Consider the following 15,032-nt stretch of genomic DNA (forward strand, 5'->3'; position numbering starts at 1 on the left):
CATCTCCACTCCAGATTTGTGTAGGGTTTACTCCTCTGACATTCTCAGAGCAGCTAACAATCTGCTGATACACTGGCACCCCCCCCCCCAATTTATCTATCAATATAGACACTTACACAGTCCTCTCCTCACTCTGTGTGTAAAAAGGTAAAAGGTAAAGGACCCCTGGACAATTAAGTCCAGTTAAAGGCGACTATGGTGTTGTGGCACTCATCTCGCTTTCAGGCCAAGGGAGCCAGCCTTCATCCACAGACAGGTTTCCAGGTCATGTGGTCAGCATGACTAAACCGCTTCTGGTGCAACGGGACACTGCGACAGAAACCAGAGCGCACGGAAACGCCGTTTACCTTCCTGCTGCAGCGGTATCTATCTACTCGCACTAGTGTGCTTTCGAACTGCTAGGTTGGCAGGAGCTGGGACAGAGCAACGGGAGCTCACCCCATCGCAGGGATTCAAACCGCTGACCTTCTGATCGGCAAGCCCAAGAGGCTCAGTGGTTTAGACCACAGCGCCTCCTGGGTCGCCTCATTCTGTGTGTACATGTATCGTAATTGGGCTGCCCCCAAAGCGCTCCCTCCAAAGCGCTTCCTCCCTTTTATTCAAATTCCCATTCCAGAGCAAAACATAACCTTAAGAGGCTCAACCAATCACAAAGGTTCTCCTTGACACTCCGGACACAAGCAAAGCTGCTGTATCCAGAGCCAAGCAGCTAAAGAGAGCGGGTGCCACATACATATCCCCCCCCTCTATTTAAGGGGATGACAGAGGACAAGATGGTGGGACAGTGTTCTCGAAGCTATCAGCATGAGTTTGACTAAACTGCGGGAGGCAGTGGAAGACAGAAGTGCCTGGCGTGCTCTGGTCCATGGGGTCACAAAGAGTCGGACATGACTAAACAACAACAATAAAAATTTGCGCTATGACATCATGCCTGCATCATACTTTCATTTTGGCGTTTTAACTTTCAGGCTGTAATTGCTGTGCCCTGGGTTCCCCAAAAACAGCATCAACAAGAAGGGGGTGGCTTATGTCACAAAGAAGCAACTTCAGTTTGTCACACTGCCATGGCGCCATTAGGGCATCAGAGGTGGTAGTAAAAGAAAACACACACACACACCCCAAACAGAACATTTCTTGTATAAAAGTTTTGGCATACAGTCGTATCTTGGAAGTCAAATGGAATCCGCTCTGGAAGTCAGTCTGGCTTCCAAAATGGTTGAAAACCAAAGTGTGGCTTCTGACTGGCTGCAGGAAATTCCTGCAGCCAATCAGAAGCCGGGAAGCCCTGTCAGACGTTCGGCTCCCAAAATAATGTTCAAAAACCAGAACAGTCACTTCCAAGTTTTGATCATTTGGGAGGCAAAACATTCGAGCACTAGGCTGTTTGACTTCCAAGGTACGACTGTGTTTGCTGAAATAAAAAAATTCCTTCCAGTAGCACCTTAAAGACCAACTAAGTTAGTTCTTGGTATGAGCTTTCGTGTGCATGCACACTTCTTCAGATACACTGAAACAGAAGTTGCCAGATCCTTCTATATAGTGAGAAGGTGGGGAGGGGTATTACTCAGAAGGGTGGTGGGAATGGGAGATTGGCAGATAGCTGAGATGAGCCTGTTGACGACTCTTAACGACTGCAATAGGTCTTACAGGAAAAGGCAAGGGGTGAGAAGGTGAGAAATGGCTTAGTCATGTATAATGAGATAAGAATCCAATGTCTTTGTTCAAACCAGGTCTCTCCATGGTTTTAAGTTTGGTAATGAGTTGCAATTCAGCAGCTTCTCTGTTTTTGCTGGAAGCTACAGACCATGCACAGATGTCCCAGGAAGGTACAAACCAATTTCAATGCAGGAGCCCATGTGACCACCCTGGGAGCATCAAGAGTGCAAATCAGCTGGACGACACATGAGAGGGGCTGCCTGGAGGGGCCCAAAGACTAGATCAGTTTTCTGCAGCTTTCCCCAGTCCAAGGGAGGAACTAGACTTGTACAAGACGGCTTTGAAATACCTTGCGGGATGACTTCTCCCCTCAGGGCAGCTTCTTTCCAAATGAGGAATAAGAAAGGGAAGGGGAAGCAAAGGTATGCATGTGTATTAATGTAGGCTAAGGGAAGGGCAAAGATTGCAGAAGGAAGGGACTGTTACGCACACATCTTGCAAGTTCCTCTGTTCTCTACGCTTCCGATCCTCACCTGAAGGGACAAGTGAAGGTCATGGGTGGCTATAACGTAACGGGAGCCTGCCTCCTGTTGAATCAGACCCCTGGTCTATCTGGACCATCTCCTCTGATAACCAGACCCCTGGGTCCACCTCGCTCTGCATTTTCAACAGTCTCTCCAGTTTCAGGAAAAAGAGAGGGGCTTTCCCAGTGCTACAGGGAGATGGCCAGGAACTGAACCTGGGAACTTTTGCAGGCAAATTTCCTGCTCTAGCCCTGAAGGACAGGACCAGCCCTTCCCTCTTTCCTCACTGATTTCATACAAGCCGTTTTCTTGAGACGCCATTCATTCATTCATTCTCTCAGTGATTGCAGAGTATCCCAGTGATGCAACTTCCAAAACCACGGCACCGCTTTCGCCTTCCTTTTTAAATACTTGGTTTGCTCTGATTTTCTCTGACTTCAAATGTAATTGCAGCTGCCAGCCTGCCCAGTGCAGACTTGCAAAGCACTTTCAGTGCAGCGCACAATTCTAGGACGTTGGTCGTGTAATAGGTGAAGTCCTGCTTTTTTCTGTACAGAGTTTCCTGGGTTCATTACCATGTAACGCTACGCAACCCATAGCTCCATTTTGCCTTCCGCTCCTCCTTTGTGATCTCATCTCCTTTTAAAAGTGTGTGTGCGATTAATACTTTTTAAATTCATTTCCCCTACACCCTGTTACGGTAAAATCTGGGTGCGGGGCTACTCTGCCACCCAGCTCGTCGGACTAGGTCCGCGGAAGAAAATGAGCTCAGCCGGAGACAGGAGCAAACTGGAGAAGATCCAAGTTTATTGCGCAACAGGTTCAAGACGAGATTGAACAGCGAGAAAGGGGTGACATGAACTTTTGAAATTTCCCTCCATGTCCCAGAATACAGTGCAAAATACATCCCAGTTACATCATGAATACATTAAGAAGAGGTTGGGTTACACAGATTACATCATGAATACATTAAGAAGAGGTTGGGTTACACAGATTACATCATGAATACATTAAGAAAAGGTTGGGTGGGTCACACAGGATTAACATATGGAGGAGGGAGGGGGGAATATGCAGAGCTGGAGATATGCGCAGACAAGCACATCCTGAGTACCTGATGAGAAGACAATGGTCCATGTATGCATGGTCTGCCACCTGGCCTTGCCAGGAGGAAAGGCTTGGCAGAGTGATTTGACAGGATTAGGGTCTTGACACCTTGCTTGAGGGATTATGGAGGACAGGGGTGTCGGAGCCAGCCATCACAAATGGCGCAGTTTAGCGTAAAATAAAGACACAGAGAGCCAGCAATATTTTCATGGATGGAGGGCAGCTCCTTTCGAACTTCTTCTCTCCTCTCCAGTAACTTTTATTATCCTTTGTTCTCTTCTCCCGCATGGCCGTTTGCCAATGTCTCACATTACCTACATCCGGTCATGGCTTAAACCCACCCATCGCCAAATAGGGTCATCACTGCCCAGAGGAAACACAACTCCATTTAAGGTCAATACATTCCAATACATTGTAAAGCTCAGAGTGCTGGTCAGCCGAGGTCAGGGGGCACCCTGCAATATTACAAGCCTTTGCCGTGGCTTTATGACTCCCACACAGGGGAGGTGTCATGGAGTCCTAAAGAAATTGAGCAAATTGGCACGTTGATTTTCTATGAATTTTATAGATTTTAGTCCCTTTTGACATTGACAATTGGAAATAAATGGATATATTGTAGCGAAGAAGAAGGTGAAGAAGACATGTCCCCCCCTTCCGTATCAACCCCCAAGCATAAGCGTGCTAATGAAAATTAAACTTCTTAAAATGGATGAACGAACAGCGGAGGGTTCTATGGCTGCCGAGAAGAAACAACTGAATAATTTGAGGTCTGTTTTGGCAACAGCTGTGGATGAGAAAGAAAGGAAACTGTGAATTAAATGGCAGGTTTCTGGAAGGCCAGGGAGCCTGAAAGGGTAAACTACAATTCCCAGGATTCTTTGGGGGAAACAATGTGCTTTAAATGTATGGTGTATACTCAGCCTGGGGACGCGGGTGGCACTGTGGGTTAAACCACTGAGCCTTGGGCTTGTCGATCAGAAGGTCGGCGGTTCGAATCCCCGTGACGGGGTGAGCTCCCATTGTTCGGTCCCAGCTCCTGCCAACCTAGCAGTTCGAAAGCACGTCAAAGTGCAAGTAGATAAATAGGTACTGCTCTGGCAGGAAGGTAAACGGCGTTTCCGTGCGCTGCTCTGGTTCGCCAGAAGTGGCTTAGTCATGCTGGCCACATGACCAATAAAGCGAGATGAGCGTCGCAACCCCAGAGTCGGCCACAACTGGACCTAATGGTCAGGGCTCCCTTTACCTTTACTATACTCAGCCAAGTATCATGTGGAAGCACAGTTTCATTTATACGAACAGCAAAGAGAGGAATGGCAATGCCTCAGAAATGCTATAGGGCTGCAGGTTCCTTCTAGACTGCAACTGTATTGAATCACTTATATACCAGCAAAACTGGTTGGCACACTTAAAATGAATTTGGCACTCTTGCACAACAAACCTACTTCCAGCGTAGCACTCACAACTGCCCACACAGAAATTTTGTGCTAAGAAAAGTGATGGGAAAATGCAAAGGGAAGTATGTGATCATGGGGTGCTATTCATTTCCACTCGCGAACCCCATTACTTTATAAAAACATATTGAAAGGATTTAACAATAAAAACATCAGCAACAAAAAAATTACATATATTAAATACAGATACAGAGGTTAAAATAAAAATATCCAAAACAAAATTATCTTCAAAAAAAACCCCAAACAGTGACCTCATATCAATCTCCATGCATTTTTGATTATTATTATTATTATTGCAAACAGATTGGGACAAATGCTTAATAATCAGATTCTCTGCAACAGCCCAGACAGTCTGGGAGAGAACCAAAGCCTCAGGCAGAAGTTTTCCCCAGCCTCTTTATCTTAACAATAACATTTGTACTGTGCTTTCAAGTGTTCAGAGCTCTTCATATGCACCCTGTCTGTAATCCTGACAACACGCCTAGAAGGTATATCAACATTATTAACCCCCATCTGTAATAGGGCCGAGACAGTTTAGATTGCCTAAGGCCAGCTAGTGAGACAAGGACAGGAGTGAGATTCAAAGTGGAGACTTCTCTTAACCAAGATTTATGACCCATCTTTGCATAACAAAGGTTTCCCCAAGGCGAGTAACAAGAATGCAAGGGAGAATATTGTGGATGTGGCCAGATGCTGTCTTCAATAAGATATAATTCTCAGGAATTCTCAGGCTGATGTGGTATGTACGCAACATTCATTTAAAGCAACCTCCCCAACAAGAATCCTGGGAGCTGTAGTTTGCGAAGGGTGCTGGGAACTGTAGTTTCTGAGGGGTTGAACTACAGTTCCCAAGATACTTTTCAGGGGAAGGAATGTGCGGCACCTGTAACAGTGCCAGTTCCTCAGACCGAAGAGGTCTAGTGCTGATATATTGGCCAAGGCAATCTTGAGAATCCAATTAATATTGATTTGAAAAAACAACAAGTGTTCTGATCGCAAAGCAATGGGGTTGGAAGCCCTGTCAAAGTTTTATTAGGCTATTCATCTGATTACACTGTAAACATAATAAGATAGTGATTATACTGTGTATTGCCATAATACCTGCAGAAAGTATCAAAATCTATCACCAGGAGCAGTGTAAATGTGATCATAGGTGACATAAAAATTGACTATGAACTGTCATGTTGTTGGTTCTCTAGTTAATATCAGATGGATTTAGATGCACCTGGTAAGTCAATAACCAGTACCCAAACCTCAGGAGAGCTTGTATGTTTTTCTTCCCTCCTGAGATTTGTTTTAAACTTCCTGGTTATGCATCAAACTTTCATCAGCTTCCCCTTGGATTGCAGCAAGGTGTATCTGGGCAATAGGCGGCTACCCTTGAGGAAACACTTAGTTCAGAGTTCAGCCCAGATACACCTCCAGATCAGTTTTGTTGCATGATCCAAGCATCTTTCATTTTAATTTGAGGCACACCTTCTGCATGTCAGCCCTCATGCATTGCTGGCATGAGAAATCATGCTTTCACTAGTTTGTTAGACAGCAGGTAGGGGAAAAGGCGACATGAACCTGCCTGTCCTTTACATTCATGATTAGATGCCTTGCTCCACCTGATGCCACCAGTAGAAGCACAGCAGAGGAAGATGTGGTGCAGAGCCTTTTTGGTGGTCGCACCCCAACTCTGGAACATCTTCCCTTTTAATGAAGTATTTCAGGCAGGGACGTACAACTTTCTTATTCTGCCTGAATTTCGAAAGGCTTCAAAACCCATTCCTGTGCACTGCATCACTATTTAATTATTTTTTTAAAAAAATAAAGCAACACAAAATGATAAAAACCAAAACAATCCCATCTTCTTTCTTTAAGAACATGGCAAACTCAAACAAAACCAGACTGGCTGTCCATTTAGTCCTGTATTGCACATCTCCGAGGTTGGGAACCTTAGTGTCATGGACTGGCTGGGTGCTGAGGAGTGGAGGGAGGCACCAGCTGAGGAACCCCCAAAGGAAGAAAGCTCAGGGCTAGGGGATTGGTGGTGGGATGATAGCGAGCGGTCAGAGGGAGAAGGAGGAGCAGACTGGGAGAAGGAGAGGCAACAGAACTTTGCTTTATGATAAGAACAGAAATCGTGCTCTGGCGGTGCGGCGGCAGCAGGAGGCTCCCTTAGCTAAAGTGGTGCTTCAGGTTAAGAACAGTTTCAGGTTAAGAACGGACCTCTAGAACGAATTAAGTACTTAACCCGAGGTGCCACTGTAGTTAACTTCCCTGACCCCTTGTGAGTTGTTGCTGACCTGTTCCCAACTCCTACAGCCCTTCCACACCTCTCTATCAGGCCCTTCACAAGCTCCTCCTCTCAATGGACCTGCTCTCCACCCTCCTGGATGGCTTTTACCAGACTGGAACCTGTCCTTAAACTGCGATAATCCCTCTTGCTTGCCTGCACAGGAGACGGAGAGATTCGTGGGCTGTATGTCTGTATGCAAAAACCTCAAACTGTTACTGTTCAAAGTCAAGAGTCGCACCTGCTCCTCTGTGCACTTTAGCCCCTGCCTGCCGCTGACAAGTGCCCCTTACTGAAAGGTTTCCCATAATGCAAACCTTGAGCTAAACAATGATCCCCCCTCCCCCGGGCTGTGTACAAACACTATACTTTTAATGCACTTTCAAAGTGCATGTTCTCCTTCCCAGAATTCTGGGCACTGCTGTCTGTTACGTGTTGCTGGGAATTGTGACTCTTGAGGGTAAACGACAGTGCCCAGAATTATTTGTGGCAGATCAGCTCCCTTGCATATACGGAGATCTTCCCTATCTTCTGATACCTGGTACCTTTAATTAGAAACCTGGTATGTGGCAAATGACCCCAAGACGTTTTGCAGGTAAACCACGTGCTTTACTGCTGAGCCACATCCCCATCCCCTTCTGTGGTCCTGCCCTCTTCCAGGCCACAGAGTACAGGTGGCATTTCATTCAAACCTTCCTGCGTATAACCAATCAGAGCTCCAGAGCCCTGCTTTATACTGCACAAGTTTCTGTTTCTCCAGATGCAGAGAGATGGTTTTGCAATCTAAACAGGTTCCTCCCTCTCTCTGAGCTGTTATCTCAGAGAACACTTCAGCCAGTGCTGCCACAAAGGCAGATAAGAATGTTTTATGGCCCTTTAGCCTTACAAGAAATCATAAGCGAAAACAAGACTGATGGGCAGCGCAGAGGGGTGATCAAGCGCTGTGTCATTGTGCAAAGTGGGGAGGCTGGAGCAATTACGAGCTCCTGTTACCAGAACTAGGAAAGCTGCTTTCGGTCTCCAAGCAAAAGGAAAAGAAGGCTGCTTCCCTTTGCTCGGTGCTAACCTTGCCAACTGTAAATGCAAAATCACCAGCAGGAACAGGACCATACAAATATTAATTCGTTTCCTTATGCAAACCTCAAGGGGACGCAATGTACAGATTGCCCTCGACAGATCGCCCTTTCCAGAATGGCCAAGGACAAAAAGCCCTTGCAATCGGAGCAAAAGGTTTCTGCATTTAAAACACATGGCTCCCCTCCCCAAAAGAATTCCGGGAACTATAGCTTTTAAAGGCTACTGGGAACTGTAGCTCTATTGCGACACTGTACCTGTAAAGGGCATTCAAACCACTTTCTTGCCCTCAAAAGAATTCTGGGCATTGTAGTTTTCCCCTCACAGAGTTACAGTTTCCAGCAACCCTTAACGAACTACAGGGCCCAGAATTCTTTGGGGTGGGGAATGGGCTTTAAAGGTAGAGTGGGTTGCACAGCCTGTGATGGGCAAATGACAATTTCCAAGCATGTATTATGTGGATGTGACTACAAGAACATCTGACTCCTAACCATACCGACTCAGAAGTAAGTCCCATTGAGTTTAATGAGACTTCCAGGTATATGCACACAAGACTGCAACTTGATTACTGCAGTACTGAAGACCCACAAATCCAATCAGGGAGGGGCAATTAATCCTTTCACTCATGTTATTTTTCCACTCCATCTCTCCTCCACCTATGAAATATTCACTTGTGGGGCAAATAGCAACTTCACAGGGGAGGTTTTGCTGGGAAGTTGGCTGACCTCCCAGCAGCCAGGTTCCAACTGAGATCCACCCCCACACCCGCTGCGTTTACCACTAAATATGGCAAGAGATCCAACCACAAATCTCTAACTATTACTGGTTCACTTTAAAGCCATGAAGCCACTGGGTGACTTTGGGCCAGTCACAGCCTCTCAGCCTAGCCTTCCTCAGCTCTGGCCTTGCCAACAGCATCCTGCCAGGCCTCCTCTGCCCCTTCAAGATTGGGGGGAGGCTGAGCCCCGCTCCAGTGGACATTGGGGGGGGGGGCTGTAGAGGCCTCACCCCCATGGAGTTGGCGTGCCTACCCAGAAAGCAATGTGGCTTTCAGGCTGGAAAGGTTTTCCTGCCCTCACTCTGCAATCTGAAAGAAAAGCCTTCAGGCCGTCTCCTTGGCGAAGGTGTTGCTAGGTCAAGGTGCAGGCCTCTAACACAGGTTTACCTATATGTATACGTAGGTGCCTCTGGGAAATCAAGATGTTTTAGCTGAGATCTCAACAGCACTGCACTTCACAGGGTGCTGAGCTGTGAGTTGCAAACAGCTGCTCTCTCTCGCTTTCAGTTTTACACACATAGACAGACTCCTACCAATTATTCTGGACTAGGAGAAAGAGCTCTTCTCATCCAAAAAAGGAAGGCTGTGTCCAGTTACTGTAACCATGTGTTGATGTGGCATGATACTGCGAATTTCCCCCCGTTTTCCCATCGACCAGCCACAAATCCCACTGCTAACGCAACTCAGGGAATTGCTCCCCCCCCCTTCTCTCTGGCAAACAATATTTGTTTTATTTAGACAAGGTTTTTATTTAGTTTAAAGTGGTTTTAGGACACTCTTCTGGGCAAATGCGCACCCAAAGCTGTATACGTTACAAAAGAAAAAACAAAACCCAGCAACACAAAAATACAAAACTGCCACTCCACAATAGCTATCCCTCATCCAGACAAGAAAAAGGTATTACAAGAGCTGAAGCTGAAGAGTTTGGCCTGAGGAGAGTAAAGGAGGCTGGATTTTGGTCTCTGAACCTGAGATTTCCCACGCCTGTTGTGGAGCATTTCTCCTCTCATGAACATGCTCCCATTACCACCTTTCGGGAGGGCGAGTTATATCGATTGGCTCACGTCACGCCTCTGACTCTGCGGCAATATGAGATATTGGCTTATAAAACACCATCTCCTCATGAATCTTTCATTGGCTAGCGTGATCCGAGAAGCCAGCAGCAGCCATCACTCCACACTGGCTCTCTGCGATGATGCCACTGCAGAGACCTCCTTTATTGGATCAGAGCTATTAATCTGCTTACAACAATACACACCCGGAGAGCCTTATCAAATTCCCTCCTCCCAGGTACAGCCGGCTTACACAAGAGTCATGTGCTCCTTTGGTGAGGACACCGCGGCATTACTCTCCAGTGTAGTAAACTGAAATCATTTCCAATTAGGCACATGACTTGCAATTCCAAGATGAAACACTGTCATCCCCGCTTACGGCATGCTAACCCTTTTACAGAAAGGCTAGGCACAGAAAAACAAGGAGGTTCTAAGAATTAACATTTCCAGTTAATTCCCAAGTAAAATATAAAGTAGGATTTATCAGAAGAGGGAAGGGGGAAGAGAATACCAAGGTAGAAATCCAGAGAGCTGGATTGCAAACAATGCTGCAGTGTTTTCCTTATGAAACTCAATTTATATGGTCTTTCACCCTGGGTCTGGCTTCGACTGGCTGGCTAAACCAGGTGTGCGTAGCAGACAGGTCTCAAACCCTCAGAGGGTGACGGACTTCCCCTGAATGTGAAGATAGGCTCTGGTGGATGAGACCATCAGTGGTCAAAGAAGGCGTTTTCTGCACATGCTGTAGAGGGACTTGAGGGGCAGATGGGGCTCATCAACCTGGGAAGACAACCCATCTAGGAGAAGGAAAACAATGATCCTAACCTTCTGCTGTCTTGAGAGATATCTCCGGAAAAAGAAAACACTAAGGAGTAAACCCTACACAAATCCAGAGGGGAGTCCCTAAGATGGTTGGATGGTGCCCTGTATGCCTCCTTCCAGCAACTCCTACAGGGAAGCGAGTGCCAAACATATGGCTCTGCTTTCCTTTGGACCACATCAGCGGGCCCAAGAGAAAGGTCTTGCCATCTGGGCAACCCAAGACCTCCATACACGCTGCCCAGGCTTGCACTCCAGTGAGGTCACTCTGATGCTGCTAATGCAATGGCTTTACTTCATGCCTGTTTCCTGCTTGGCAGGGGGTTGGACTTGATGGCCCTTGTGGTCTCTTCCAACTCTATGATTCTATGATTCTATGCCTGTCATGGGAAACACGGGTGGGAGAGTGCTTCTGTGCCCATCTGCCTGCTTGCAATCCGGTTGGCCGCTGTGAGAACAGGATGCCAGACTGGACGACTTTCTGCCCTAATATTTCTAAACCACCTTTTCACTAAAATAATGGTTGGGGAAATGAAGTTCATGTTTCAAAGGCTTGCCTGAGTAACACATTTTTCAGAAGGCATCTAAAAAGCCAGCAGGGACGATTACTTCCAAGCTTCCAGTGGCAGGGAGTTCCACAGGGCAGGGCTTGGCTACACTAAAAGCTCAGCCCCTCGTAAAGGCTTGGTAAAAGCTTATTGCCTGTGGGGCAGTGCTTTATAACTGCCTTGAAAGTTAGGGCCAGCATTCCTGTCCCATGAAGCCTGCAAAGCAACTGTGATTTTCTGTCACTCCTGAGTTTCTATTGCCGGTTATTGTCGGCTGATTGGAGCCTGATTACCTACAGCAGAGCAGGGCATTGTGGGACAAGGGCGACAGAAAGGTGTTATAAAAGGCCTTTGTTGAAACCAGTGGTTTCACTTCCACTGGTTTATTAATAAGTTAATCACTGGTGTGTGGGTGGCGTGAGAAAGGGGAATTGGTTTTTGTTTAGGAAAGCAGGAATAACACGGTGCTGCTTTCAGTTTACAAAGTGATCGACTTGCTATCTCCCAATCCAGGTCAAAATATTACAGGCAAACACTGGCTTTAGGGCAGCCTGGTGGATGAAACACAGTCTGTTAGGCCTAATGGGCCTTCTCATCTTTCCACAGCAAATAGCTGGAGGTGTTAAACCCTGTTTATGGGCTGGTGGTGTAAATGAGTTTCCAGCAAGGATCAAATTACCACCCTGTATTTCTCAAATTTTCTTATGCCTTGTTTGAAACACCAGATATTATATCCCTAGGCAGGAAACCCCCTTCATGGATCACTGCCTTGCCGTGGCGAAGGGGCTTGAAGAACTCAGAGAAGCTATGAACTACGCCGAGCAGGGCACCCAAGATGAACAGGTCATAGTGGAGAGTTTTGACCAAACGTGATCCACCTGGAGTAGGAATCGGCAAGCCACTCCAGTATCCCTGCCAAGAAAACTCCATGGACAAAGACAACAGGCATATAAAAGTTATGACACTGGAAGATGAGCCCCTCAGGTCGGAAGGTGTCCAACATGCTACTGGGGAAGAGCGGAGGACAAGTACAAGTAGATCCAGAGCTGATGAAGCGGCTGGGCCAAAGCCGAAAGGACGCTCAGTTGTGGATATGCATGGAAGCAAAAGGAAAGTCCAATGCTGTAAAGAAAAATATTGCATAGGAACCTGGAATGTAAGAACCATGAACCTGGGTAAGTTGGATGTGGTCAAAAATGAGATGGCAAGAATAAATATTGACATCCTGGGCATCAGTGAGCTAAAATGGACGGGAATGGGCGAATTCAGTTCGGATGACTACCATATCTACTACTGTGGGCAAGAAACCCGTAAGAGAAATGGAGTGGCCCTCATAGTCAACAAAAGAGTGGCGAAAGCTGTACTGGGATGCAGTCTCAAAAATGATAGAATGATCTCGATACGAATCCAAGGCAGACCTTTTAACATCACAGTAATCCAAGTTTATGCACCAACTACTGGTGCTGAAGAAACTGAAATTGACCAGTTCTATGAAGACTTACAAAACCTTATCGAAGTGACACCAAAGAAGGATGTTCTGCTCATTATAGGGGATTGGAATGCTAAAGTAGGGAATCAAGAGATAAAAGGAACAACTGGCAAGTTTGGCCTTGGAGATCAAAACGAAGCAGGGCAAAGGCTAATAGAGTTCTGTCAAGAGAACAAGCTGGTCATCACAAACACGCTTTTCCAACAACACAAGAGACGACTCTACACATGGACATCCCCAGACGGGCAACATCGAAATCAGATTGATTATATTCTCTGCAGCCAAAGATGGAGAAGCTCTATACAGTCAGCAAAAACAAGACCTGGAGCTGACTGTGGCTCAGATCATCAGCTCCTTATAGCAAAATTCAAGCTTAAACTGAAGAAAGTAGGAAAAACCACTGGACAGGTAAGATACAATCTAAACCAAATCCCTTATGAATACACAGTGGAAGTGAGGAACAGGTTTAAGGATTTAGATTTGCTGGACAGAGTGCCTGAAGAACTATGGATGGAGGCTCGCAACATTATACAGGAGGCAGCAACTAAAACCATCCCAATGAAAAAGAAATGCAAGAAAGCAAAGTGGCTGTCCAACGAGGCCTTACAAATAGCGGAGGAGAGAAGGCAAGCAAAATGCGAGGGAGATAGTGAAAGATACAGGAAATTGAATGCAGATTTCCAAAGAACAGCAAGGAGAGACAAGAAGGCCTTCTTAAACGAGCAATGCAAAGAAATAGAGGAAAGCAACAGAATGGGAAGAACCAGAGATCTGTTCAAGAAAATTGGAAATATGAAAGGAACATTTCGTACAAAGATTACCATAATAAAGGACAAAAGTGGTAAAGATCTAACTGAAGCAGAAGACATCAAGAAGAGGTGGCAAGAATACACAGAGGAATTATACCAGAAAGATATGGATGTCTCGTACACCCCAGGTAGTGTGGTTGCTGACCTTGAGCCAGACATCCTGGAGAGTGAAGTCAAATGGGCCTTAGAAAGCACTGCAAATAACAAGGCCAGTGGAAGTGATGGTATTCCAGCTGAACTGTTTAAAATTTTAAAAGATGATGCTGTTAAGGTGCTACACTCAATATGCCAGCAAGTTTGGAAAACTCAGCAGTGGCCAGAGGATTGGAGAAGATCAGTCTACATCCCAATCCCAAAGAAAGGCAGTGCCAAAGAATGCTCCAACTACCGCACAATTTCACTCATTTCACATGCTAGCAAGGTTATGCTTAAAATTCTACAAGGAAGGCTCAAGCAGGATGTGGACCGAGAACTCCCAGAAGTGCAAGCTGGATTTAGAAGAGGCAGAGGAACCAGAGACCAAATTGCAAACAGGCACTGGATTATGGAGAAAGCTAGAGAGTTCCAGAAAGACATCTACTTCTGCTTCATTGACTATGCAAAAGCCTTTGACTGTGTCGACCACAGCAAACTATGGCAAGTTCTTAAAGAAATGGGAGTGCCTGATCACCTCATCTGTCTCCTGCGAAATCTCTATGTGGGACAAGAAGCTACAGTTAGAACTGGATATGGAACAACTGATTGGTTCCAAATTGGGAAAGGAGTACGGCAAGGCTGTATATTGTCTCCCTGCTTATTTAACTTATATGCGGAATTCATCATGCGAAAGGCTGGGCTGGATGAATCCCAAGCCGGAATTAAGATTGCCGGAAGAAATATCAACAACCTCAGATATGCAGATGACACAACCTTGATGGCAGAAAGTGAAGAGGAATTAAAGAACCTTTTAATGAGGGTGAAAGAGGAGAGCGCAAAATATGGTCTGAAGCTCAACATCAAAAAAACGAAGATCATGGCCACTGGGCCCATCACCTCCTGGCAAATAGATGGGGAAGAAATGGAGGCAGTGAGAGATTTTACTTTCTTGGGCTCCATGATCAGTGCAGATGGTGACAGCAGTCACGAAATTAAAAGACGCCTGCTCCTTGGGAGAAAGGCGATGGCAAGCCTAGACAACATCTTAAAAAGCAGAGACATCACCTTGCCAACAAAGGTCCGTATAGTAAAAGCCATGGTTTTCCCAGTAGTGATGTATGGAAGTGAGAGCTGGACCATAAAGAAGGCTGATCGCCGAAGAATTGATGCTTTTGAATTATGGTGCTGGAGGAGACTCTTGAGAGTCCCATGGACTGCAAGAAGATCAAACCTCTCCATTCTGAAGGAAATCAGCCCTGAGTGCTCACTGGAAGGACAGATCGTGAAGCTGAGGCTCCAATACTTTGGCCAC

General features: G+C 46.1%; 1 protein-coding gene across 1 annotated transcript in view; it reads right to left on the reverse strand.

Annotated features, from left to right (window-relative positions):
• PACC1 (proton activated chloride channel 1) overlaps window positions 1-15,032 on the reverse strand; it is a 66,372-nt gene that overhangs the window by 40,207 nt on the left and 11,133 nt on the right. The gene's annotated exons all lie outside the window — the stretch shown is intronic.

The sequence above is a fragment of the Podarcis vaucheri genome, assembly GCF_965113315.1.
Source record: "Podarcis vaucheri genome assembly, chromosome: 3".
Taxonomy (NCBI): domain Eukaryota; kingdom Metazoa; phylum Chordata; class Lepidosauria; order Squamata; family Lacertidae; genus Podarcis; species Podarcis vaucheri.